Source organism: Halichoerus grypus, chromosome 4, assembly GCF_964656455.1.
Source record: "Halichoerus grypus chromosome 4, mHalGry1.hap1.1, whole genome shotgun sequence".
NCBI classification, from domain to species: Eukaryota; Metazoa; Chordata; class Mammalia; order Carnivora; family Phocidae; genus Halichoerus; species Halichoerus grypus.
In genome coordinates this window covers 127,805,286-127,831,972 of record NC_135715.1, presented here as the reverse complement: position 1 = coordinate 127,831,972, position 26,687 = coordinate 127,805,286, and the positions used below count along the sequence as shown (strand labels likewise).

Below are 26,687 nucleotides of genomic sequence, written 5' to 3'. Positions count from 1 at the left end.
TTCCTGGAAAATTCTATAACATTTAGATGGCTTTTAAGTAAGGGAATGGGGAAAACCTTGTAAGGGGAAGATGAAATATTTGTAATCACAATGACCTTAGTTACAGGATTAAGTCTACAAAAGAAGCATTTTGCCAAAGAGTCTTTCTGTAGCTTAAAAAAAACTGCAGTTGTAAGTATTGTTAGGTTGCTCAATGATGTAGGTAAGAAAAGCCATGAGATAAAGTCCACTTGAATTTAATTTTAGGAAAAAAATTGTTTCTGTAGATTTTCAGTCTTCCTGTGTTCCTAAAACAGAATCTTATCCAACAGTGTCTATTTTCCAAGTTGTATCAGTGGCTAAAAATCTTTAAGGCAAATTTGTTGCCTAATGAAGGCAATCTTTTTAATTTTAGTGCCTGAATGCCCTTACTTCTTTTAAGTTGAGCCAGTTTTTGTGTTGTCTGTTTGTATTATTTGTTTAAATATCTAATTGTACATTTATTTGCACCATGAGAACATATACATTCATGGGAACTCTCTCTGAAATTGCAGTAGGATGGATATGAAATTTAGAAATAGGGTTCATTTATTTTTACTGTTAGATTTGAAATTTATTTTTATATCTAATGTTGTCTCTGCTACATAAGCTGAAAAACTGATCTATTTTATATGTGTACTTTATTATGAAGACCCATAATGCTAAGGAACATTTTATTTTTAAAGAACTATTTAATCAAAATATTTCAAACATTTGAAACAGTAAATAAAATAATAATCCTCATGTCCATGGGCACCTCATTAAAATTTTAAAGTTGCTCTTGATTTGCTAAATTTGCTTGAGGTGTCTTCTCATTCCAAAAAATAAATAATGAAGATTTGTAGACACAGCTGAAGCCCAACCTTAATTTCTGACCCTTATTCATTCCCACATCCAATCAGTTGTCTTCAGTTGGTGTGTATTCAATTCCATACTTTGACAGCATATATATGTATTTTTAGACAATATGAAGAATTGTCTTGGGTGTTTGAAAACCATACATAAATAATGTCATATGGCCCTAATGCTTTTGGAACTTATTTTTCTTTCATTTTTAATGTTGTATTTTGAGATTTTATCCATGTTGATGCATTGATGTGCATTGGTGCAGTTTTAAAATTTTCAACTATTGTATTCTATTTATTTATCCATTGTTTACCTACTTCCATACTGATAGGCAATTAGTTTGTTCCAAATTTCAAAGTATTATGGATTAAATAGTGAAAACCCTATTCCATGCTTCCTTAGGAATGCCTTAAAATTTTTCTAGGATGGGTAACGAGGTGGAATTATTTTCCAGGGGATGCACACCTACAAATTACTTTTGTGTTTTCACGTTGCTTTCCAAAGTAATTGTACCAATTTAAGCTCCATCAGCACTATATATGTTTTTCTGTTTCTCTACATCTGCACCAGCCCCTTGGAGTTACCAGAGTTTTAAAAATAAATGCCAATCTGACAGTTGTGCAATGGTATTTCAAAGCGGGTTTAATCTACATTTCTCTGATAACTTCTCAACTTTTGCTTGTTGGCCATTTGAGTTACATCTTCAATACACTACCTGTTCTTGTACTTCGCTCATTTTCCCATAAGGGTATTTGTCTGTTTCTTTTTTGATTTGTAGGACTTATATATATTGCCTATTATATAGATTGTAATAGTGTCTCCCAGCCTGTGGCTTGGTTTTTAATGTGGTAATGGTGTCCTTTTTTCACACACAAGTATTTGGTAGATGTTCTAATTGCAGAAGTACATTAAAAGTACAACAAAGTACATGTTGCTTAAAAGGCATAAAATTAAAATCTAAGGTTAAAGAAAGGTGCAAAATAAAGTATAGTAAAAGAGGTATTAAATACACACTAACCTAAGATGCTGCTGTACCTATATTAATATCAAACAATGCAATCTTTAAGACAGGAAGTATTACTAAAGATAAGAAGAAACATTTGATAATGATGACAGGATCAATACAACATCATGATATAAATTTTTATATGCATGGGCCTAACAAAAGAGCCTTAAAACATATAAAACAAAAATATATAGAAATAAAAGGAGAAAAAAGCAAATCCATATTTAGAGTGGGGGAATTTAACACACAGCTGAGCTGGATTTTTCGGGGGACACTTCTACCTCCCCCTCTAGAGCATGGGTAGAAAAATGATTTTTCTTCTTCAGTGAATAGAATTTTCCCTCTGGTTCTTTTGTAAATGGTACATCGTTTTAGGGATTCTGGATTAGTGCAGAAATCTCAATTCCTTTTGCCCTCCTCCTCCTTTTGTCCCTCTCTTACCTCCCTGTGAAGATATTAAATCTCAGCCCCTCAGTTTTAATTGGATCTAATGAACCATTCCCTGCTTCCTTCTCCCATCTTCAAAGTAGTAGCAGCAATAACTCCCATTTTCGTGATTCTGGATTTCGTCTCTGGCATCGAGGCTTTCACTTTCATTTTTGTAAGCTCAGCTATCAATTACATTTTATTCTATTCATCTATCATTTGCATACGTAACAAATAGATGATGGTTCCTAATGTTGTTCCCCAAATGCTTACAGATTTTCCCTGTTAAGGCACAAAATGAGATTATCTTGGCTGAATGCCCCGAGGTTGGGTGGACTCAAGAGACAAGTTCTGAACAGTGAGTTCTGAGCAGATGTGACGTATGTTGCTTTTTGGACCAAGCACTGAATTGCTAGTGAGTGGTCCACGAGAGTTCTTTATTCTGTCTGTCAATTAGCTATGTTCAAGATGGCGGCCGCTCTGTCAGCCTGGGTCTCTTAGAAATACAGTGAGCAAAGACTCCCTGCGGACTCGAGAGGGACATGCAGCACAACTAGGAAATACATTTTTGTTATTATAAGTCACTAAAATTTTGGAATTTTCGTTCATTTGTTATCACAGCATAATTTAGCTTACCCTGTCGGTGGTAGACAGAATAATGGCTCCACCAGTTAAGTCCACACCCTAAACACTGGAATCTGTGAATTTATTAGGTTAAATGGAAAGTGAGAATTAAGTTGCAGATGGAATTAAGGTACTAATCAGTTGACCTTAAGATAGGGAGATTATCCCGGTTTATGAGGTTAACAATGTCATGGGACTCCTTAAAAATGAAAGAGAGAAGCAGTGAAGATCAGAGAAAAGTGTAATGACAGAAGCAGGGTTAGAGAGATGCTGTGCCGCTTATTGTGGAGATGCAGGAAGGTGGGCCAAGGGCCGAGAAATTCGGGCAGTCTCTAGAAAGTAGAAAAAGCAAGGAAAAGGTTTTCCTCCTAGGGCCTCCAGGAGGAACGTTGCTCTGGCAACACCTTGATTTTAGCCCAGTGATATCAGTCAGTCTGAGACTTCTCAGTTATACAGCTCTAATTTGTGCTGCCTTTAGCTATCGTGTTTATGATCATTTGTTACAGCAGCTATTGAAGACTAATACAATGACCCATAAATATAATTATTTTGTATTGCCCTTAGACACAGGCAAGAGGGGTATTCTTTAGTGGGATCAATATAACATGGACACACAACTTTGTTCATGAATATAACAAGAGCTCTGTCACTTGAAATTTGGAGTCAGCCCTTGTGCAATGCACCTGTAACCCTAAGTGACTTCACTTTGACCACTAAATAGGTATTGGATGCTAGAATTTCAAAGAATTTTATTTAAAATATACTTAGTAAATTTTTAGTAAATTTTCAAAATATGGCTTAAAATTTCAGTTTTATTTATATAATTTAAAAATAAAATTATAAAGTAAATAACAGCTTGACTTCTGCCTTTTATTTTAAATACTTTGTACATTTTAGAAGAAAAATAATGATTTTTGAAAACAAAAATAATATATACTTTATAGTTTTTGACAAAAATGAATTCAAATTCTGTACATTTTAATATTATTGCATTTTATTTTTAATTCTTTAAACCATTATTGTAACTAGAACACAAATGATGTGAGTATCTTATTTATAACCACGTAATTGGTAATTTTGTAGGAATGAAGGCAAGTACATTTTATGGTGTCAACATACAAAAATTTATGAGTTGTATATGCAATCATTTTATTACTCATGCAAACATTGTTGCTCCATTAGAAAATCCAGAGAAATTTAATAATACTTTAAATATGTCATCTTTCATATTTTATTCACTTTCAGTATGCAAAATCATTGTTTTATATATTTTTAAATATACTTGTCATTTTGGTGGTACATTTGTTAAGGCAGGAGGAAGGAAATGCAAATCAAAACCACAATGAGATACCATTTCACACCTACTAGGGTCACTATAATAAAGAAGATGAATGACAGCAAGAGTTGGCAAGGATAAGGAGAAATTGGAAATATTTGTTGTATTGTGACTAACAGTTTTGTTCACTCAATGTATAACTTTTAAACATTTGGAATGTATTGTGACTAACAGTTTTGTTCACTCAATGTATAACTTTTAAACATTTGGATATATGGTTTATGGAACTACATTTTTACTCCTGTCCCAGGCTCACAAATATTAGAGATGATCCTGACACGGTGCCACTTTTAGAGGTAATGTATAAATAGATGAAAAGTTAGGATATATTTGTACATTATTTTTAACAGCTATTGAGATACAATGCACATACCATGCAATCCACCAACTTAAAGTGTACAATTCAGTTTTTAGCATATTTAGAATATTTAGTATATTCATTATATTCTCAGGATTGTGCAATCACCCCCACAATCCAATTTTAGAACACTTTTGTCTCCTCAAAAGATACCTGTATACATTAATAGTCACTCTTCATCTCCTCCTCCCATCAAAACTAGGCAGACACTAATAATTTTTCTGCTTATGTGAACATTTCATATAAATGGAATCATGCCTTATGTGACCTTTTGTGATAGGCTTCTTTCTCTCAATATAATATTTTGAAGGTTTATCCATGTTGTAGCATGTATTCAAATTTCATTCCTTTTTATTGTGAAGTGATACTTCTTTGTATGGATATAGCATATCTTATTTATTCATTGATTGGAGATATTTGGGTCATCTCCAATTTTGGTTATTGTAAACATTATGAACACTTATGCATATGATCCTGTGTGGACATCTGTTTTTATTTTGGTGGGGGGTATATACCTAGGAGTGCAATTGCTGGGTCATATGATAACTAATATTTAACATTTTGAGGAACTGCCAAACTGCTTTCCAAAGTGACTTTATCATTTTATATTTTCTATCAGCAGTATATGAGGTTTCCAATTTCTCCTTATCCTTGCCAACTCTGGCTGTCGTTCATCTTCTTTATTATAGTGACCCTAGTAGGTGTGAAATGGTATCTCATTGTGGTTTTGATTTGCATTTCCTTGTTGGCTAGAGATGTTGAATAGCTTTTCTTGTGCCTATTGGTCATTTTTATGACATCTTTGGATAAATGTCTGTCCAGAGCTTTTGACCATTTAAAAAATTGGGTTGTCCTTTTATTTTTGAGTAGTAAGAGTTCTCAATTTATTTTATATACAAGTCCCTTATCAAATATATGATCTTCAGGTGTCTTTTGCCATTTTGTGGTTTGTCTAGTTATTTTCCTGATGCTTCTTTCTGAAGCAAAAATATGTTTAATTTTGATGAAATCCATTTATCTATTTTTTTCTTTAGTTGCTTATATTTTTGGTTCATATTTAAGAAATCATTGCTCACTCCATCAGTATTGAATCCTATGTCTTCTCCTAAAAGTTTTATAGCTCTGGCTCTTATATGTATGTCTATAATATATTTGGAGTTAACTTTCATGTATAGTGTGCGATATGTGTCCAGATCTATTCTTTTTTTTGTCCAACTCTCTTCTTTTAAAAGTTGATATCTAAAAAAAAGTGGACGTCTAGTTGTTTCAGCACCATTTATTGGCAAGACTGTTTTTTCCCCTTTGAGTTGTCTTATCATCTTTGTTGCAAATCAATTGACCATAAATTACGGTGTTTATTTCTGGATTCTTAGTTCTAGCCCATCGGTCTGTGTGTCTATCCTTAATGCCAGCACTGCACAGTCTTGATTGCTGTAGCTTCCCAGTAAGTTTTAAAATCAAGAAGTGTAAGTGCCCCAACTTTGTTATTCTTGTCAACATTATTTTGGCTGTTCTTTGTTCTTTGCATTTCCATATGAATTTTAAAATTATCTTTTCAAATTCTGTAAAAAAATTCACCTAGGAGTTTGTTAGGATTGTGTTAAATCTATTGATCAATTTGGGGAACATTACTATTTTAACAATATTAAGTCTTCTAATCCATGATAAGAGAGTGTCTCTCTACTTATGTAGACCTTTAATTTCTTTCAAAATATTTTATAATTTTCAGTATATAAGTCTTGCAATTCTATTTTTCAGTATATTATGGTGTTATGCTTTTTGATACTATTGTGAATTACATATTTAATTTCATATTTGTATTGCTCAATTTGTTAATATTTAGAAGTTGTGTTGATTTTTTTGTTTTGATATTACATCCTGAAACTTTGCTTCATGACTTCATTAGCTTTAATTGTTTTACAGTGGGTACCTTAGAATTGTCTAAATATGAGATCATGTCATCTGATGCTACTTTCTTTAAGAGTCTCTTATGGTTTGTTTCTTTTTTTCTCTCTCTCTTTCTTCCCCTTCCTATATGTTCATTTGTTTTGTTTCTTAAATTCCATGAAGTCATATGGTATCTGTCTTTCTCTGACTTACCTTTATTTTTAAAAGATAGCTTTGCTGAATATAAGAATCTTGTTTGACAATTATTAACTTTACCCACTTCAAATATATCATTACTTTATGGCTTCATTGTTTCTGATTAAAAGTTATCTCTTAACCTTATTGAGGTATCCTTGTATTTAATGAGCCCTTTTCCTCTTGCTGCTTTCAAGGTCTTCCCATCTTTTTCATCCAACAGTTTGGCAACAGTGTGTCTGGGTGCGTATCTCTAAATGTTTATTCTGCTCAGATTTGTTGAGCTTATTGAATGTGTAGATATATACTTCATTACATTTGGGGAAGTTTTCAGCCATCATTTCTTTTCTTTTCTTTTCTTTTTTAATGTAGTGATCCATGATTCATTGTTTGCGTATAACACCCAGTGCTCCATGCAGTACGTGCCCTCCTTAATACCCATCACCAGGCTAACCCATCCCCCCACCCCCTCCCCTCTAAAACCCTCAGTTTGTTTCTCGGAGTCCATAGTCTCTCTTGGCTCTCCTCCCCCTCTGATTTCCCCCCTTCATTTTTCTCTTCCTTCTCCTAATGTCCTCCATGCTATTCCTTATGTTCCACAAATAAGTGAAACTATATGATAATTGGCTTTCTCTGCTTGACTTATTTCACTTAGCATAATCACCTCCAGTCCCATCCATGTTGATGTAAAAGTTGGGTATTCAGCCATCATTTCTTTAAATACCTTTTTTCTGTTCATTTTTCTCCTTTCTTTCTGGTTTCCCATTACATGTTTGTTTATGCAATTACGGTGTCCCACATATTCTGAGATCCTGTTTATTTTTAGTCATTATTCTTCTCTTTCTTCTTCAGATTGTACAATTTCTATTAATCTATCCTCGAGTTTTCAAATTCTTTCTCTGGCCAGCTCATGCCTTCTGGTGGGTCCTGTAGTAAATTTTTAATTTTGCTTATTATACTTTCAACTTTAGAGTTTCCAATCAGAGCTTTTTATTTTAATGTCTACCTCTTCATTGATATGCTCTATTTGCTGAGACGTTGTATTTCTCTTCTTTTAGGTTGGTTTTCTTAAGTCCTTTGAACATATTTATAATGGCTGCTTTGAAGTTTTTGTCTAACATGTCTGTTATCTGTGTCCCTTCCATTGCTCCGTGTATGTATCACACTTTCTTGTTTGTATGCACGTCTCACAATTTTTTGTTGTCATTTATGAAACTGGCTGTGTCTGATAATATATTGTAGAAACTCTGGATATTGATCTCCTACCCAGAGGTTGTTATTATTATTTGCTTGGCCATTCATTTGTTTGTTTAGTGGCTTGGCTGATCTAATTTTACAGTGTATTTTCTCTGCCATGTACACTCTCTGATGGCTCTACTCATATTTTTCTCCTTGTTTTTATTTTTCTATAGTGCGTAGTGTCTGAAATTCCTGCTCATATTTCCCACCCCTCTTCTCTTTTATCCTGGCTACCTAGGGGGTCTTCCCTGGATTGCAATAGCCACTTATTAATCAAAGATTGTGCTTAATTCCAGGTAGCGAATTAGATTTTTACTGCTTACTCTTAATGTGTATGTGGCTTAAAGGCTGCTATCACCACAGTTCAAGAAGTTTAGGTTCTTACGTCCCACGTTCATCTTGCAATTAATAGCATGGAGGTTCCCTCTCTTATTTCTTCTGAGAGTGTATATAGCCTTGGGCATGTACACAGTCTTCCAGAATGCTAGGGATGAGTGTGATTTTATTTTTAATACCAATTTTTCAGGAATCATTCTGGGTCAAAGTAGCTTATTGTTTAGTCAGTGTTGGTCAAAGGTTGTTCTTAAGCCCCTGTGTGCCAGTGAGCCTCTGATGTGTGTGTGTGTGTGTGTGTACACACGCCCGCACAGCTTGGGAATGCTTTCAGATCTGCCCCACATCCTTCTCCGATTGCTTATGAGTGCGTGCACCCTAGTGCATGGGTGCAGCCTTCCCAGCCTCTCACAGCTGATTGTGATCTCAGGAAAATTCTTCTCAGATTTCTCTTTTTCTAGTTCTTACTATTAAACGTCTGGCTGCTCTGTCTTTTAGCTTGTATCATGGAGCTACCAGTCTGCTCTTAATTGCTCTCCAGAAAGATCTCCATTGTTTTCAACAATGCCTTTAGCCATAGACTTCTCTACTGCATTTTGTATAAAGTTAGTGTCTTTTGGCAGAACTGCAGAACTCTTTCTTCTTATGGCCTGCCTGAACCTTAAGCAAAAACCCTGTACCACGGCATCAGAACTGGGTATAAGGACCATTTTTTTTTTCCCTTGAGTGACGTGCCAGCTTAAGTGGGCCCAACAGCTGAAACTTTCCCTCAGGGCTCACTCAGAGCTGGGATGTCACTCAAAAAAGAAAAAAAAAATGAGTCCTTATACCCAGTTCTGATGCCGTGGTACAGGGTTTTTGCTTAAGGTTCAGGCAGGCCATAAGAAGAAAGAACCTCTGCTATAAGAGTGAACTGAGGAGAGGTGGTACAGGTTCCCCTATTTTCAGATTACTGCACGTGGGGTAAAGCTTCTGCCCTATGAGTGAAGGCTGGATGGAGGAAGGGAGCCTGGTTCTCTCAGTTAGATCCACCTGAAATAGAGCTTGTGCAACCCAGAGCTGAAAAATAAGACAAACACAGACAGCCATTCCTTCTGGGGTAAAACTATAACCGTGGCCTAGGAGCTTGGGGGAAAGCAAGCTCCCATCTTCTTGGTCAAACCTGCCCAGAATAGAATGTCAAGGAAGAGTTTCCATCCGTGGTGTTGTGGGTGGGGGTAAGGAAATGAGTCACAGCTCAGATGTTACAGACTCTGGATGTTCTTACTGAGATTTAATAGATTTTCCTAAATGAATGTTTCTCCATCACTATATGCCCTGTGGACTTTTCAGAGACTAAATGTTTGTTTATATGTTTTTACCAGTTAAATTATTGTTTTGCTGGGGAAAGTATGTGCTAAGCTCCTTACTCTGCCCTTCTGGAATACTCCTGTGCATTGATTTTTTTTACATAGCACGATGCAACTTTTAAAATATGCCTTTGTTTTGTTCAATGATTGTTTAATCAGTAATCTCCTTTGCCCACTTAGAATATTTAGTTTAATTTGGTTTGTATATAATATTATGAGCACATTGTTTATATCCAGTGAGTTCTTTCTCCAAGCATTTTTGAATTGGTTTTGCTTTTAAATTAACTTTATTGCTATTTATCTATCTAGCTAATAAGGTAAATTATTAAAATTATAATTTGTTGTGTTTTGACAGAAGTATGCATAAACAAAATCAAGATATGTAACATTTCCACCACTCTAAAATGCTCCCCTGTGTTCCTTTCCAGTCTAAACCACCTCCCACTAGGTCCCCCATTGACCACCTATCCGTTTGCTATCAATATACATTAGATTTGTTTTTTCGAGAATTTTATACAAATGAAATAATGTACTTTTTGACGTTTTTTTCTTTTAAGACTTGAAAATGCCATTTTATTATCTTCTCATTTTCATTGTTTCAGGAAATAATTCAATTATAATTATTCAATGTCTTGTATAGAATGTGTCCTTTTCTTCTGGATGCTTTTATGATTTTCTCTTTATACCTGGTTATCAGCAATTTATTATGATGTGTTTTGTTGCCTCCAAATTTGCCTCTTCAATCTGTAGGTTTATCGTTCTCATCAAATTTGAAACATTTTGTCTTATTACTTCAAGTATTTTTCTACCACCCTCTTTCTGGAATTCTAATTGTACGTATGATAGTACATTTGGTTTGGTTTCATAACTTGCTATGACTCTATTTATATTTTTTGGTCTTTTGCATTTTCTTCCTGTGTCTCAGTCAGCTGATTTCTATCATTATGACTTCCAGTTCCTGGGTCTATTATTTTGTGGTGTTTAATCTGTTTATTTCATGCAGTAAATTTTCATTTCATATATTTTAAGTTCTAGAAATTCCATTTGCTTTTGTATAGCTTCCATATCTCCACTTATGTTCATCATTTCCTTTAAAGTTACATAACATTGTTATGCATCTGTTTCTTTACTTCCTACCCCATTTCAGGTGAATATTTTACTGCTTCTTTGCATATCTAGTAATTTTTAATTAGATGTTGGGCATTGGCACTTACCTTGTTGAGATACTTTAATGTGTATTTACTTTGGTTTTGGCAGTTAGTTATACTACTTCAGATTAGCTTGATTCTGTTGAATCTTTTTTTTAAGTTTCTTTAGAAGTCTGGAATAGTCTTTACTCTAGGGCCATTCTAGTCCTACAACTATGGTGTAACGCTTCTGAGGTCTACAGTGAATGTCCTGAGTGTTTAACAAGGTCTCTTCACTTTTGCTGGTTGAAAGTTTTCCAGTCTTGTGTGCAATCTCTGGAAATTATTCAGCTTGTAACTCCAAGTTTCCCTAGTAGATCTTCTTTGTGAGTCCTCTTGGATTCTTACCTTATGCATGAGCATCTTAGTATTCAGCCAAAGTCTTATGAGGAACCCCACACAGATTTCTGGAGCTCTTCCTCTGAATAACTCCCTCTTCTCCAGTACTCTTGCCCTAAAAATTGCAGGTTCTTCTGGCTTCCCAAATACAATCTGTCTTCTCAACTTAATGAGATTGCTGTATTCTGCTTGGGTTTTCCCTCCCTGCACCATGTCTAAAGCATAATGTTTGAACAATTATAGAGGTACTTTCATTTGTTTCCCTTTTTTCTGGGATCATAGTCTTTAATTTCCTCTTATCCAATGTTTAAAAATAGCTGGTTCATGTATTTTCTTCAGTGAGAGGACAAATTTTTATTTTTGAGTTAGGTACTTTATAATCTAGAAAGCAGTATATCTTCAGCAAGACTAGTGAGTAATTATAGGATGTGACTATAAAGTAGTATTAAAGATGATATCTCTGACATTTCATTGGTATCACCAGGTTTTATATGAATCAGACATCTGGAAGATCATGAATCAAAAAGTCTCATAGAATTTAGCAAATTCATTAAAAATAATTGTTTTGTGACCACCTGATAAACACCGACTATGTTCAAAACATTATACATTTTACAAATTTTATTTCATTTAAAAGTTTTAGCACTCTTTCAAAAAAGAGGTTATTAAAAATTTTAGAGGTAAAGAGTTTTAGGCCCAGAAATAAAGTAATATAACTACAAGGAAACAAAACTATTTAGAATGAGGATTGATTAGGAGTCCATGCAGGTCCATGGTCTTTCTGATCCAACATCCATAATATTTTATCCCTCTCTCATCCCACATTTAAAGTACATCTATTCTTGATTAGATCATGTTTGATTGATGGATAATATCACATACATATGCCAGTTATAAATGGAACTTAGAGTAATAAGGAGAAACGAATAGTCACAATACTGTGAATAAACAACTAGAAGAGGCTAATCCTGTGATGATGTTAGAGGGATAGTGGATGTACTAAGGAAGCTGCTTCTGATGCCTTTTGGTAAACTTTGAGCTAGTGAATTATACGTGCTCTTCACCAATTAAACAGTTAATTACCTTAAGAGAATCTTGAAATAAAAACCCTGGGCTGAAAACGACAAGGTATAGTCAGTATTATAATGACAGGCCCAAAGTAGAAGACAGATTTACTTTCATTTAAAGATCTGACTAATTTATCAGTCCTAACTCATACAATAATAATAATAAAAACAACCTTTTAGATCTTAGGGCTATTGGAAATATATTCTGCTCCCCTAATTTTACAGGGGAGACCTCTGATTCCCAGCAGTTAATGACTTGTATAAGGCTGAACAGCTAGCTCTTGGCTTAGCTGAGACTAGAACCAGGACTTAGAGCTCACATCGATGATAAACAACTTATGAACTGAGACAGATTCAACAACACAAACACAGAAGATAGATAATTGATCATATCTCAGATAAAACCATCAGGAAAGCAAAATAAAACTGCTGCTTCACCATCAGAGTTCTCTTTTAGCTTTAAGAATAAATGAAATTCATGTATATTAACTAAAGAGTGACTGGTTTACATCATGTATCATTCAATTTCTGAGGAAAATAATGTCCCAGAATATTATATCGATTTTGTTTAAGATTCATTCACGGATGGTGATATTGCTTTGGGAAGTGAGATTTCATTTAGCTTTGAAAGCTGAAACTGATTTAAAGTTGGCATCCCTAAAGAGAAGAAAACAAGAGGATGCATTTCTAATGATGGCTCTTCTGAGAAGAGGTAATGTAGCCTCTCTTTTGCTTGCAGGCCTACTACTAAAATTCAACACAAGAGTGGGAGGGTTGGGTAGGGAAGTTTTTGGATAACAGATACATATTTTAAGTATGATGATGCTAAATGTGGGTTTTTTTTTTCTTTGAAGACCGCTTCCTTTCTTTCTGACACTTGCTTACAAGAAACTAGAGGCTCATTTTGTATTTTCATTGCCACAGCCTTATAATCAGCCATTTCTCTCAGGAACCCTCGTTACCTTTTATTGGAGAATAGGATGTAGAAACCAAGATCTGGGTTCTCATGGCTACTGGGTGTTATTACTTTCAGGCCCTGTCAAGATATAGAGTTAGGAACAATATGCTAACTTTTGTGTACACAAATACCTATATGCTTTTTTTTTTCTAGCTATCTCTATATATTAAAAAATGAATATATGTTTGTGTTGATATCACTGACTCTATCCTAGAACTTCAGGTTTCAAGCTAACCTTATCTCTGGTTTATTTATAATGTCTTTCTCGGACAGTGAGAAACCTGGCTCACATTATATACAATTTATTTACATATTTGCTCAACCCTACTACATATGTAAATTAATTTTAGAATTGCTAACCATACTTCTGTGAAGTTCAAATTTTCTAATTAGAGTGTAGTGTTCATGTAAAGCTCTTTTTTGTCTTCATACTTACAGTTTCTCTTCAAACACCACTTTCTGAAAGCTACTTAAGTCATGTCCCTTTTTCTCCACCTTCTTCACTGGGGTTATTTCATAAATTATAATACAGTTAGTCTCATTTGGTGTAGGGATCCACTCAAAATCCTGGTTTATTTTATTTAAACTTGTATATAGTAAAGATCATAGTTCTGTGGGTTTTGACAAATGCATAGTCATGTGTTCTCCTTTAGCCCATGGCACTAAAAATTATAAAATAAGATCCTTTTGTATTCAACACCTCCTTGACCCTTACGTCTGGCAACAGCTAATCTTTTTCCATCTTTATAATTTTATCTTTTTTTTTATAATATTGTATAAGTGGAGTTATACAGCATGCAACCTTGTGGGCTTGGCTTCATTTAGAACAATGCATTGAAGATTCATCTATGTTGTTGCAGGACTCCGTAGCTTATTCCTTTTTTTTCTTCCCCCAATTATTGCTGAATATCAACATACCACGGTTTATTTACCCAGTCACATATTGAAGCATATTTTTCTTATGTCCAATGACTTAGTACATTCAGGCTGCTGTAACAAAGTACCACAGACTAGGTGGTTTATAAACAATAGAATTTATTTGTTACAGCTCTGGAGGCTGGAAGTCTGGAATCAGGAAGCCAGCATGGTTAGGTAACGGCTCTCTTCCAGGCCACAAACTTCTTGTTATATATATATTCAGATGGTGGAAGGGATGAGGGGTCTTTCTAGGCTCTCTTTTATAAGGGCACTAATTTTATTCATGAAGGCTCCACTCTCATAACCTGATCATTTGCAAAGGCCCCACTTCTTTTTTTAAAATTATTTATTTACTTATTTGAGAGAGAGACAGAGATAGAGAGAGAGCGAGCGCACAAGCAGGGGGAGGGGTAGAGGGAGAGAGAAGCAGACTCCCCGCTGAGCAGGGAGCCCGATGTGGGGCTTGATCCCAGGACCCTGAGATCATGACCTGAGCCAAAAGCAGAAGCTTAACTGACTGAGCCACCAGGCGCCCAAGGCCCCACTCCTAATAGAATCACAATGGGCATTAGGATTTCAAAATATGAATTTTGAGGGGGACATAAACGTTCATACCAGAGCATCAAGTTTTTGTTGATTATGAGTAAGTTACTATAAACACTCACATACAGATTTTTGTTTGAACCTAGGTTTCCATTCACTTGGATAATTATCTACAAGCGTAGACAGTATAGGGCTGGGCCATATGGTAAATGCTGGATATCATGGTTAACTTTATAAAAAATTGCCACACTATCATCTAATGTGGCCATACCATGTTACATTCCCATCAGTAATGAATGAAAATTCCTGTTTTTTTGCATCCTTGCAAAGATTTGGTATTGTTTGTTTCTGTTTGTTTGCAATTCTAGTGGGTATTTCATTATAGTTTTAGTTTGCATTTTTTAAATGACAAATTATACTGAACATTTTTCTTCTGCCATGTAGCTTTGGCAATACATCTGTTCAAATCTTTTTTTTTTTTGGTGAGGTAAAAGCTTTATGGAAATGTAATTCATATACCATAAAATTCACCCATTTAAGATGCACAGTTCAATTTTTTTTCTTTTGGTATATCCCCAGAATTACAAAACTAACTACACAATCAATTTTAGAACAGTGTCATCATGCCAGAAATTCCATACCCTCTAGCACTCACCCTTCCCCACCGTTTCTACTAAACTTCCAGCCCTAGATAACCTCTAACTTATTTTTTGTCTCTATATTTTTGCCTAATTCTGGACATTTCATATAAATGAAATCATATAATATGTGGTTTTTGTGATTGGTTTCTTTCACTTAGTATAATTCTTTTAAGGTTCTTCTATGCTGTAGCACATTATCAGTAATGCATTCCTTTTATTGTCAAATAACATTCCATTATATTGATTAACATTTTCCAGATGGCAAATGATGTTTTAAGCATCCTTTCATGTGCCCTATTGGCCAATGACATATCTTCTTTGGATAAATGTCTATCTAGGTCCTTTGTACATTTTTAACTTTGGGCTATTTGTCTTTTTATTATTGAATTGTAAATGTTCTTGATTTATTTTTTATATAAATCCCTTATTAGATATATGATCTGCAAATATTTTTTCCTATTCTGTGGGCTGCCTTTTCACTTTCTTCATGGTGTCCATTGAAGCAAAAAAGTTTTAAATTTTGATGAATTTCAGTTTGTCTTTTTTACTTTGGTTGTTTGTCCTTGTGGTATCATATTAAGAAGCCATTGCTTACACCAAGGTCATGATAATTTAAACCTTATGCTTGCTACTACATATTTTATAATTTTGCATTTATGTCTATGATCCATTTGAAGTTTTTTTTATTTCAAGTTTTTATTTAAATTCTAGTTGGTTAACATATATGGTAAAATTGGTTTCAGGTAGAGAATTTAGTGATTCATCACTTACATATAACACCCGGTGCTCATCCCAACAAGTGCCCTTTTTAATCCCCATCACCCATTTAGCCCATCCCCTGGCCCACTCCCTCCATCAACCCTCAGTTGGTTCTCTCTAGTTAAGAGTCTTTCTTATGGTTTGCTTCCCTCTCTATCTTTTTTCCCTGTTCTCCTATGTTCATCTGTTTTGTTTTTTAAATTCCACATGAGTGAAATCATACAGTATTTGTCTTTCTCTATTTCGCTTAGCATGATACACTCTAGATCCATCCATGTCATTGCAAATGGCAAGATTTCATTCTTTTTGATGGCTGAGTAATATTTCATTATATGTATATTTCATTATATACCACATCTTCTTCATTCATCTGTCAACGATGGACACTTGAGCTCTTTCCATAATTTGGCTATTGCTGATAATACTGCTATAAATATCGGGATGTATGTATCCCTTCAAATCAGTGTTTTTGTATCCTTTGGGTAAATATCTAGTGGTGCAATTGCTGGGTGAAGTTATTTTTCTATATAATGTGAAGTAGGGGTCCATTGTCATTCTTTTGTAATGGGTCATAGTAGTTTAGTGCTATTTCTCTCACATTATGAAGCCTCCAATGTCACTCCTTAGGCATGTGCATATTCACCTGGGATGACAGTGACTTAGCAGGACTCTCTCAACTGTTTCTTTCCCTAATCACTCAGTTGAACTGTTGCCTTTGTTAGTATTTTATCCAGCTATTAACCTTCATTAATTGCAGGTGATTTCTCTATTGTTTTCAGCTACATCCTGGGATATCCGTTGTTCCATAATTTGATCCAAATATTTTCAGGATTAGTCTTTGAAGCCAGTCTGAGGTCTGTTCTGACTTCAGGAGGACTCTGCTTAGCTGTCTCTTTCTTTACTCCTTTCTGTAAGTTAATGGGCCTGTGGTTTAGCTTGTTGCTCTCAAGAAGCTACAGCCTCCTCTTAATTGCTTACCACCAAAATATTCATTGCTTTTTAAAGGTTTGAATTTTCCCACACTTTATTTTAAATAAGGTCAATTCCTTAGAGGAGAGCTTTGGAGCTTTGTTTTTATGGCCTCCTTCTCCCCCAGGACAAAATCTCAGAACCACCACTCTGGGTGGCAAGGACGGAGGCAGGTTTCTCTTGGTGTGACACCCCTATTTTGTGACCAACTTTCTAGGCTGAGGCAGTAGCCTCTGGTTCTCTTGGTTTACCTCTCCCTGTGTGGATTCTTCATCCTATGAGTGAACTGGGATGATGGTGTTCAGGTCCCTAGTGTTCTGGCCTCTCATGCCTGAGGTAAGCTGTCACTCTACAAGTGTAACCTGGATGGAAGAAGGGAACTCCTCACCTCTTGGCTGCACCCATCCTGAGTTTAGCCTCTGCAACGTGTAGCTGAGGTGGATAAGAAATACCTGTGGCCTGTACCTCCTCAGGTGACATTTTGGTTCTTGACTGGGACCTGGGGGAGGGGACCCCTGCATCCATAGATGAACATTCCCAAAGTGGAGGAAGTGAGACATGGTTCAAATACCATAGACTCTGTTCTTAACCAAGCTTGAGTAGATTTGCTTGCGTAAACATTTATTCATTTGCTGTATGCCCCTAGAACAATTTCCAGAGACATTACATGATTGTTTCTCTAAATAATTTTCACAAGGTATGCTTGTTTCAGAGTCCACAGAGCTTCTCACACTATATGAGTATGTGTTTCTGTTCAAATTTTTTGCCCAGCATTTTAATTGGGTGTTTGTTTAATTATTATTGAGCTTCAGGAATTCTTTGTATATTATGGATATAAATCTTTTATTATATGTTATTTAAAAATATTTTTTCCCATCTAGGGCTTGTCTTTTTATTCTTTTAATAGAGTGTGGGTTTCTAATATGATAATGTCTAATATATCAATTATTTTCATGGGTCATGATTATTTTTTAATCTGAAAATCCGTAACACAGTCCAAGATCATGCAGATTCTCTCCAATGTGTTCTTTTAGAAATTTCACAGTTTTATACTGAGTGGAATTTTGAATGAGTTGTGAGGATGCATCAGTTTATTATATTTTATTTTTGGAGACTTAATTGTTTCAGCACCATCTGTTCAAGAGACAAAACTTTTGCTCTCCGTTGTACTACTTTTGTACTTTTTCAAATATCAGTTAAATGTCAGTGTGGGTCTATTTATATCTGAGCTGTCTGTTCCACTGATGTATTTTTCTCTCCTTTTTAAATATTATGTCATTTTTAATAAATCTTGAAAGTGGGTACAGATCCTGCACATATTTGACTGGTGCTTAATTTTTTGGTGTCATTATATATGGTATTGTTTTATTTCAAATTCTAAATGTTCATTATTGATATATAGGAATATGATTAACTTTTGTGTACTTGTACACTGAGACCTTGCTAACTAAGACCTAACCAGTTTGCAAAACACAGTTATACTTCCAGGAACTTTTTTCTGATAGATTTTACTCGAATTTCCCATGAAATTTCCAGATTGTGTGATTGGTGACATTGGTAGATATGAAATAAAGGAAAAAAGTTTTGCTTTTAAATCACAAGAGTAAAAATTTAGGGGCTTTTTGAGTGTGAGGTGCTCTTTGGGATGTTTATGTAGACATTTTCAATGCACATTGAAGATCCTGGCCTAGAACTCATTAAAGACATCTGATTTGGAGACACCAGTTTGGGGATTTATCAGCATGGAGTTGCTAACTAAAGACATGAACATGAAAGAGATCAATATAGAGTGTGTAAAAGAATAAAAGAATGATTTCTGAAAAGAGGTAATAATATGCTCTCATTTTATCCTTTATAACTTCTGTCAGCAATCATTTGCATAACTGTTTAAAGTCTGAAGACAAACAGTGGAACAGAATTACTCTCCATTGTCTTTAGTATCTGTTTCTGCTCGTAAGGAGTACAGAAAAGAGCATAGCCGGTCTGAGACTTCTATCCTTAGAAAGGCCTGCTTGCAAGATTAATGTAGCTGGTCTCTGGAAACTTGGATTTGGAGAGTTTCCACCATCTCCTAATAAGAATGGTTCGATGTACCTTAACTGTTCGTACAAGCAACGTACTTTATGCTGAATACTTGCTCTAATTCTGGGAATCTGGAATTTTGGTACATGCTAGGCAGAGGTTGCCTACATGACTAACTGCCACCCAAATCCTGGGCACTGAGCCTCTAATGGGCTTACCTGGTAGATGACATTTCATGCATGTTATCACAGCTTGCATTAAGGAGGAATTAAGTGCATCCCGTGCGACTCCAGTGGGGCAGGACTTTTAGAAGCTTGCTCCTGGTTTCCTGTGGACTTTTTCTCATATGGTCTTCCCATTGCCTTTCTCATTTTGCTTCTCATCTTTTGATGTAATAAATCATAACCATGAGTATGACTATATGGTAAGTGCTGTGAGTCTTCCTAGTGAATTATGGACCTTGTGGGGGAGGAGGTTTGAGGACCCCTGATGAAGAAATTGTATCAATTAATTACCATGATTTTGTACATGCTATATATTATCGAATGGCTTTTAGAATTTTCTCCTTACGTTTGAGTTCTTCAGTTTTGTTATAATGTTCCTGCATATGATTTTTTCTTACTGATCTTACTACTTGATGTACCTTTTCAATCGGAAAGTTTGTGGTTTTCTTCATTGCTAGTTATTTCTCTGCCAATATTTCTTTAAAGGTTGCCTCTCTGCTATGCCATTTAGATGGATTCTGGAGCTTCCATGCTATTTCCATATTTCCTATTTCTTGTCTCATATTCCCGTGTCTCTTTACCTCTGTGAGCTGAATTCTGGAAGATAGCTTCAGTTCTTTCTCCTGATTTGCTAATCCTTTATTTAACTGTGTCTCAATCACTAATAGAGCATATTTATTGATTTTTTTTTAATATCACTAGCTATGTTTTTATTTACTAGAACTCTTGCTTGTTTTTTTTTTTTTTTTTTCTATATCCTTACTTTTTTTGTACAACTTTCTGTGCCGGGTACATGAAGGTTATTTCTCACTCTATCTATTTGAGGATTACTATAATTATTTTAAAGTTCAGATGCATCTATTAAACCATCTCTTCAGGTAAAGATTCTCCTCTTTGGAAATGGCATTCCTCATATGTTCTGTAATTGCTTTCTGTGAGTTTATCTTCTTTGTGAATCTCTGAAAATGGAAGGTTTTTCATCCTGTGAAAGGCCTTAGAGGCCTTTCTGAATAGTGTTTTGCTTGTTGCTTCTCCTTGGGCTCTGTAGGCTTATTTTGCTTTTAAGCAGGTTTTTATTGGATAGATACCATGAATTCAAGCTCAGCACCCTTAAAATGAAGACTAGGGTTTCTGGTTTGTGGGTTTCTCTCTACATAGTCAAAGTTAGTGGCTTATTCCAACAGTGACTTCCTGCCCAAGTTTTCAAGCATCCATATGTACCGCAGTCCTGCTGCCCTGACGTGCAAGGGGCCTGTGGTTTTGGCTTCTTTGTAATTTTGGCTTCTTCTCTGTAATTCTTCTCTGTAATTTTGGCTTTTTCTCAGGACACCTGAAACGCTGCATCTCTACCTAGTCCTAACACTCCATGGCTAATCAGATTACCTTGTTACTTCTGTGAATTCTCTCTCAGATTCTGGCACCTGGAAATGTATTTCCTTTACTTAATTTATTTATGTTATCAAATATTATAATTAGTTTTGGGTAGTAAGGGGAATTACAGTGTGTGCTCCATGCTCAATCAACAGTCTGGACCCAGAAGTTCAGACTGTATGTGCTTGTGACGTAGATCACATAGAGAACTATTTGTTGTCTTAAAACATAGTATATTTGGTACAAACTTACCAAAGCACAGAATTAATCTTTTAAACATTAACCGAGATCATTGATTTAGACTGTTGCAATTCTGAGCGTGGGTTATTCCAGATGAAGTTGGTTCCAACTTCTTGTCCAACAGCCCACCCACACTGCCCTAAATAATACTATAATATTGACAATGTTGGGTTCTCACTGGAAATTGTTTCTTATATGTGGTTATTTACTTTGGTTGCAGCAGTCTGAGACTTTGCTTTTGGAGACGTTTATAGCTTTAAACTACTTTCACACCTTTTGTTCATCTTCCCTATAGGTGGCTTCACAAGAAGGGCATTTGTTGTAAGATTTTTCTCCTAGTACCATCATTTTTCGTGGCCTTGTGCCACTTGGCACATAACACAGGAACTAGTGAATGACCCAATGTTTTAACTGTCAGTCACCATGAACTACTTTATGAAACAGGCTTAACAGCTCATAAACTGAAAGCAATCCTGTTTACTGCCATCTCTAGATACATAGATTGTTTGCAGCCTGTTACTGTTCTAGCAACACTTAGGGGCCAAGCCCCTAAAGTACTTTATGTATTTCTTGATGTCTCTTAAGAAGGGCTGGTCTTGTGAGCATCCTTGTATTTTTTTCATCTAATATAATAGGATTAGACCTTGGGGTGACTATATCAGAACCACTGACAGCTTTTTACAACATCCTATGCATGAATATGTCTACCACATCTAGAAATTTAGAAGAGGAGAAATAGTACCACAGAAACCGTTTTGAAGATGAGTAGATTGATTCGCTATTCTTTTTTTTTTTTTTTAAGTGTCTATCAATGTAGGTTAATTGACGCTTTCTTTTCTTTGTCTTATTGGCCCGTCAGCACTTTTTTTTTCTCTTAGTCTTGAATTGCTTTACTCTCTGCTGAAGGTAGATGTATATTCTGAAAATGAAGTTGAATCTATTAAAGTGGCTAACATATAGTGATGTCCCCGTTTTGTAAATTGAGTTCAGACATAGGCTATCTATCTGTTTGGCAGCAAGAGAAGTAGCTTTTGGCCTGAATTTTACTGTTTGAGACGTTAGAGTTGCCTTCAAAGGTGGATAGGGGTCAGGGTAGTATCAGATTCACACATTACTGTCTTTACTGAATTTATATGAACGACCTCCTTTGAAGATTGAAGAATCCAACACAAGTATGCATAAGGCTCCTTTCAACCAGAGAATACTATTTTCACCCCTTTTTATTGTAAGGGATGTTATCTTTTTTTGACATATACTGATTTTTTTAAAAGTTTGAAGAAAAGCTCTAAAATTGTGGGAGAGTATTGACAATCACAATGTGTAAGAAGAGAATGTAGTTTCAAAATTTGCAAGGTGAAAAATCTGTGATTTTCTTCTTGATGTGTAAGATCATTTGGTTAGGTTCCTAATAAAATTCTGCCTGTGGAAATCACCAGCATTAGTATTTAATATTACAGCACCCCTGTGAGGAAGATAAGTATTATTGTCCCTTTCTTATGGAAACGAAGAAGGAAATGACTCCCGTGGCAACACTAACATTGGTAGACATGAGTGTTAACGTTGAGAAATGTTCAACTTCTGTTCCTAAACTATAATTACTACCACATAGGTAAGGCAAAAACTAGCTAAGCAACCAAATGCCTCAAGGAACCTAGGCATATATAATGTGTCAAAAACCAAACTTTGCCTACTGAATAAAACAAAGCAGAAATTAAGTTTATTGCAAGGCTTTCAACCTACAAGTGGGGAAGCTCAAGGTTATGGATGCAATGAGTTCCGAGTTGCTCACAGACCAAGGGATTGTTAGGAGATAAAAGATTGGCTGGTGGCCTCTACTTATTTCTGAGAAGAGCTGTAAATTCCTGTAACATTAGGTTAACTTTCCTTTATGAGCTTACATTGATCATCTCCATTTTGTCCTTGACATAATAACTCCATTTTGGTTTAATTCTACAAATATAAATGTTATATATATATATATATATATATAATTTTTATTTAATTTCAAGGTTAGCCAAGAATTTTAGTCTTTTGCAATTCAAAAACTATTTGGAGTTAATGTATTTTCCATATACTTATAATAATGAAGAAAATTTTCTTCTTATAAACAATGTCTGTTATGATAAAAGTCAACTTATTTCTCATACAAGGTGGTAACCACTACATGAGTTTATCCCATAGCAGCTGGACATTTTAAAGGATTAATGGGACTTAAAACTCAGTATTCAATTGATTTCATTTTCCTGTAATTATCTTGTCGACTTTATCTCTAATGAATTCTGTGCCTCAAACATCTTAAGTAAAGTGGTTAACATATGGTGTAGTCAGTAAGCCGATCATTGAGGGCACTGATCCAACTCTGCATAAGCGTGTTTCCATTTTCCTGTCTTCCTTCCCTCTCCTTCCTTCCTTCCTTCCTTCTTTCCTTCCTTCCTTCCTTCCTTCCTTCCTTCCTTCCTTCCTTCCTTCCTTCCTTCCTTCCTTCCCTCCTTCCCTTTTCCTTCTTACTTTCTTCAAACTTTTAAAAATTAAATTTGTAAGTTAGCTGGAAAATTCCCATTACACTTTATAAGAGCGGTTGAATATCATCACTGATACATAGGATAATATGTGTGAGTCAAATGTGTGAACTTTGTAATACTATTGTGTGAGTGCACACACATACAAATATATATTTATTTAAAACTGCCTCGACAAATCTGTGAATAAAGGAGCCCTAATACTATATTGAGAAGCTTTAAAGGAATAAGGTATTGGTTTCTTTAAAGCATTTGTCTCGTTATCTACAAAAGCTGCTCTTAAATGTTTATCAGTTTCTACTTGGGCAGTCACAAACAATTATTTCCTTCTGAGATTAAAATCCAGACATTGAGTAACATGATGGAAGAGAAAGAACACATGACTTCCCCCCTAAGCTGCACCACTTAGGCTCATCTTCCTCATGGATGCCATTTTGCGTGGCATATCACCGTAGTTTAGATTTCCCTGATTAAAGGCAGTCCCTTAATCACCTTTTGTTTGTCTTTGCATTTGTGCTGATGTATATTGTTTGTACGTATACAATTCTACATGGAATTTTCCCATGCATGTGTCTCTGTTTTTGAATGGCAAGATTCTGGTGTTTGGAAGTGGTATGATTTGGCTTTTTGTCATAATTTACATCCAGGAATCTTCAACTCAGTTGGTGCTCAATTGATTTTTTTTCCAATTAAGTTCAACATTGCTCTTGAGTAGTGCTGTCATTTCCAAAGTCAGCATCATTATGAAGCTAACATTCATGTGCTGCTGTGCTGTGAAGGTTTCTCAGGAGTTGTGCATGCATTATCTCATTTAATTTTCAAAGCAACCTGGTGAACGAAGCATTTCAAGGATTAATACATTTGGCTGTGTTCATTGGCTAATCTGGAACACTGTGTTCCTGTATCATCTGTGAATGGAGTGAAAACCATTCTGCTAAATCAACCAGATCATTGATGTTTTTACTTTTTAATTTTATAATGTACTGTAATGTGGACAAGTGAAATACACAATTGCTGATGAAACCAGGGAGAATAAAGAATATTATATAATATAGAGAATTTTCATATTTGGATATTTGACCACAAATCCTGAAAAAGGAAAATATTTTAAATTAAATACTAATATTTATAATAAGCCTATAAAATAATCTCATAGAACTAAATGTTCCAAATTTCATAACAGGACCATTAAATACTAAGAAAAGCCTGTTTGGTTTAACCATAGCAAATCATAATTTATACATAATAATCATGGCTTTTAAGACAAACTGTATATATGTTATATATATAATTTGTTTCCCCAAATTTCTGAATAATATGACTATTTAAATAGAAAGCTATGTTACCCATTCTTTGCATTATTCAGATGATTTGGATTCATCCTTGTTGTTAACTTGGATAAACCCTCTAAACAAATGGAAAATATCTGGAAAAAGAAAATATTAAATTTGAATAATAAAAATGATTTTACTGATAATTTTTTCAAAAAATGATTATTTGATGGTTTCATTAGGCATTCAGTTATTATAACCATTCTCCCTCTATTATTAGCCATATATTAATTGTACAAACATATACGTGTTCACAGTACATAGCATTTTATTTAAAGCTTTATATATAAATTTAATTTTAATTCTGCTGTTTCATAAAAATAAGTTTATGTACGTGATAGTTTTATTTTAAAATAACTTCTTATTTATATTCAGATTATGAACATGACATGCATGATAACAATTTTATAAAATACAGAAAGCTCTAAGAAGTGTTCTATAATTCTAGACATATAGGGCTAATTACTATTAACATTTTTCTTTAATACACATGTGTATATATGTATATGTGTGCATATATATACAGGTATATATACCTATATATTTATAATGTAAATAGTACTTTATTTTAATAAATGTTATTTTATTTTTTTAAAGATTTATATATTTTAGAGAGAGAGCGCATGTGCTTGAGCTGGAGGGGATGGCGGGGGGAAGGGCCGAGGGAGAGGGAAAGAGAGACTCTCAAGCAGACTCCTTGCTGAGTGTAGAGCCTGCCACAGGGCTCAATGTGGGGCTCAATGCTGGGCTCCACTCGGGGTTCCACATGGGGCTTGATTCCATGACCCTGAGATCATGACCTGAGCTGAAATCAAGGATCCAGTGCTCCACAGATTGAGCCACCCAGGTGTCCCAATAAACTTTATTTTTTAAAGCTGCTTTAGGTTCACAGCAAAATTGAGCAGAAATTAGAGAGATTTCCCCTATACCCCCTGCCCCTACACAGGCACAACCTGCCCCCATCAACATTTGGCACCAGAGTGGTACACTTGTAACAATCAATGAACCTACACTGACACGGCATTACCACCCAATGTCCGTAGTTTACAGAGGGTTCGTTCTTGATGTTGCACATTCTATGGATTTTGACAAATGTATAATGACATGTATCCACCATTATTGTGTCCTACAGATTAATATTACTGCCCTTGGAGTCCCCTCTGATCTTTTTTACTGTCTTCATAGTATTTTGTGTTATATTTTTTTTACAAAAACATTCTTTTATGAACATATTCCATGTCATTACAATTTTCAAATCTATAATTTCATAAAATTATATAATATGATATTGTATTTAAGTATCATTTTTCTTTTTTTATTCTGATATTGTTGGATATTTAAGCAGTCAATTTCTTCTTTTATTGCTATTATAAATAGTTCCTTTATGTAAATTTTTATCCATTAATTTAAAAAAATTGGATTTTCTTACCACACAGTAGAGATGTTGAAGTTCATATTTTCCAACTGCTCAGGCTGAAAAATAAAGTCATCTCTGGTTCCTCTATTTCTTGCCTACCTTACTTACATTCTGTCATCAAATTCTTTCAACTCTTAACTACAATCTACATGCAAATCCAACCATTTTTTACCACTATCATTTAAACTATTCTACTCCAGGTCACCATTTTTTGTTTGTATAAGTGCCATAGCAATATTAGCATAGCCTATTGCTATGGCACTTATAAACGCTTGTCTCCCTCAAACTATTCTCAACATGATAACTAGAATGATCCTGTTTAAAAACTAAGTTAGATCATGTCATTTCTGTGCTTTTTGAATTGGAAGAGCAAAGGAGCTAAACTGAATAAGGATTGGGAGACAGGAATCATTACCTGAGTTTAAAAGTTACAATCAGGTTGCAGTAATCATTTGTATTTTATGTACTACTAGAAAGCAACTGGAAAATGAAACAACAACAAAAATTTAGCCAGAGTCATGCCAATATAAAATATTGTGGAATAAGTTTAGCAAAAATGAGAAAG

General features: G+C 34.9%; 1 long non-coding RNA gene across 1 annotated transcript in view; it reads left to right on the top strand.

The window, feature by feature from the left end:
• Positions 1 to 26,687, top strand: part of LOC118522266 (uncharacterized) — a 436,304-nt gene that overhangs the window by 137,334 nt on the left and 272,283 nt on the right. Inside the window, exon 2 of the long non-coding RNA XR_013447181.1 lies at positions 6,894 to 6,939. This is a non-coding gene — a long non-coding RNA (uncharacterized LOC118522266). The remainder of the gene's footprint in view (positions 1 to 6,893; positions 6,940 to 26,687) is intronic.